The sequence below is a fragment of the Macaca mulatta genome, chromosome 19 (genome assembly GCF_049350105.2).
Source record: "Macaca mulatta isolate MMU2019108-1 chromosome 19, T2T-MMU8v2.0, whole genome shotgun sequence".
NCBI classification, from domain to species: domain Eukaryota; kingdom Metazoa; phylum Chordata; class Mammalia; order Primates; family Cercopithecidae; genus Macaca; species Macaca mulatta.
In genome coordinates this window covers 61,872,349-61,874,515 of record NC_133424.1, presented here as the reverse complement: position 1 = coordinate 61,874,515, position 2,167 = coordinate 61,872,349, and positions in this window count along the sequence as shown.

Sequence of the window (2,167 nt, the reverse complement as noted above, 5' to 3'; positions counted from 1 at the left end):
TTCTGCCTCTGACTGGGGATATGTGGGTGTTGGGAGGGAAGAGGGACATTGGGCTGTGCCCCTCCAGTCCCATAGAGGTCACTGCCCCAGCTCAGGCCTCATCCTTCCCCCTGGATCCTCCCTGAAGCCTCCTGGCCTCCAGTCTCCCCTTGTTAGTCCTCCCCCGGCCCCAGAGCTGGCCCTGCACTTTCCCTGTTCACCGCCCTCCTGTAGCTCCCCAGCTGCCCTGGGAGAAGGTCCAAGCCCCTCAGCCACGCACTCAAGGCTCTGTGTGATCTGAGCCTCGAGTCATGGCTTACTTTTTTGTTTAAGAGGCGGGGTCGCTGGGCATGGTGGCTCATGCCTGTAATCCTAGCACTTTTGGGAGGCCGAGGCGTGTGGATCACCTGAGGTCAGGAGTTTGAGACTATCTTGGCCAACATGGTGAAACCCCGTCGCTACTAAAAATACAAAAATTAGCCAGGTGTGGTGGCACAAGCCTGTAATCCCAGCTACTTGGGAGGCTGAGGCAGGAGAATTGCTTGAACACGAGAGGCGGAGGTTGCAGTGAGCTGAGAACATACCATTGCACTCCAGCCTGGGCTACAAGAGCAAAACTCTGTCTCAAAAAGAAAAAAAGAGAGAGAGATAGGGTCTCACTCTGTCATGGAGTGCAGTGGTGCAATCATATAGCTCACTACAGCCTGGAACTCCTGGGTTCAAGTGATCCTCCCACATGAGCCTCTGAGTAGCTACGATGACAGGCAGGCACCACTGTGCCCAGCTAATTTTATTTTTTGCATTTTTTTTCTTTTAGAGATGGGGTCTTGCTATGTTGCCCAGGTTGGTCTTGAGTTCTTGGCATCAAGTGAGCCTCCTGCCTTGGCCTCCCCAAATGCTGGGATTACAGGTGTGAGCCACTGAGCCCAGCCTAGTTTTGACCTCTTCGTCTAACTGGAGTCCAGTCATACTGAACAGTGTCCTGACCATACCCATTTTCCCCCATCTCTTACTTTCTGCTGTTCCTGCTGCTTTCCCAGTACATCTGTGGAAGTTACTTACTTTCTCTTCCTTCCTTCCTTCCTTCCTTTCTTCCTTTCTTCCTTCCTTTCTTCCTTTCTTTTTCTCTTTTCTTTCTTCTTTTTTTTTTTTTTTGAGATGGAGTCTCGCTCTGCCCGCCCAGGCTGGAGTGCAGTGGCCTGATCTCGGCTCACTGCAAGCTCTGCCTCCCGGGTTCCCGCCATTCTCCTGCCTCAGCCTCCGGAGTAGCTGGGACTACAGGCGCCCGCCACCTCGCCCGGCTAGTTTTTTTTTGTATTTTTTTAGTAGAGAGGGGGTTTCACCGTGTTAGCCAGGATGGTCTGGATCTCCTGACCTCGTGATCCGCCCACCTCGGCCTCCCGAAATGCTGGGATTGCAGGCATGAGCCACTGCGCCCAGCCTTCTTTCTTCTTTATCCTTCCTTCCTTCCTGTCTCCTTCCTTCCTTCCTTCCTTCCTTCCTTCCTTCCTTTCTTTCTTTCTTCTTTCTTTCTTTCTTCTTTCTTTTTTTCTTTCTTCCTCCTTCCTTCCTTCCCTCCCTCCCTCCCTCCTTCCCTTCCTTCCTTCCTTCTCTCTCTCTTTCTTTCTTTCTCTTTTTTTTTTCTTTTTTCTTTTTTTTTTTGACAGACTCTGGCTCTTAGGCCTACGCTGGAGTGCAGTGGTGCAATCTTGACTCAATCGGCAACCTCCCGAGTTCAAGTGATTGTTGTGCCTCAACCTCCCAAGTACCTGGGACTACAGGTGCCACCATGCCCAGCTAATTTTTAAATTTTTTTTTTTTTTTGAGACGGAGTTTCACTCTGTCGCCCAGGCGGGAGTGCAGTGGCCGGATCTCAGCTCACTGCAAGCTCCGCCTCCCGGGTTTATGCCATTCTCCTGCCTCAGCCTCCCGAATAGCTGGGACTACAGGCGCCCGCCGCATCGCCCGGCTAGTTTTTTGTATTTTTTAGTAGAGACGGGGTTTCACCGTGTTAGCCAGGATAGTCTGGATCTCCTGACCTCGTGATCCGCCCATCTCGGCCTCCCAAAGTGCTGGGATTACAGGCTTGAGCCACCGCGCCCGGCCTTTAAATATTTTTTATAGAGATGGGATCTCCCTCTGTTGCCTGGACTGGTCTCGGACTCCTGAGCTCAAGTGATCAGCCCTC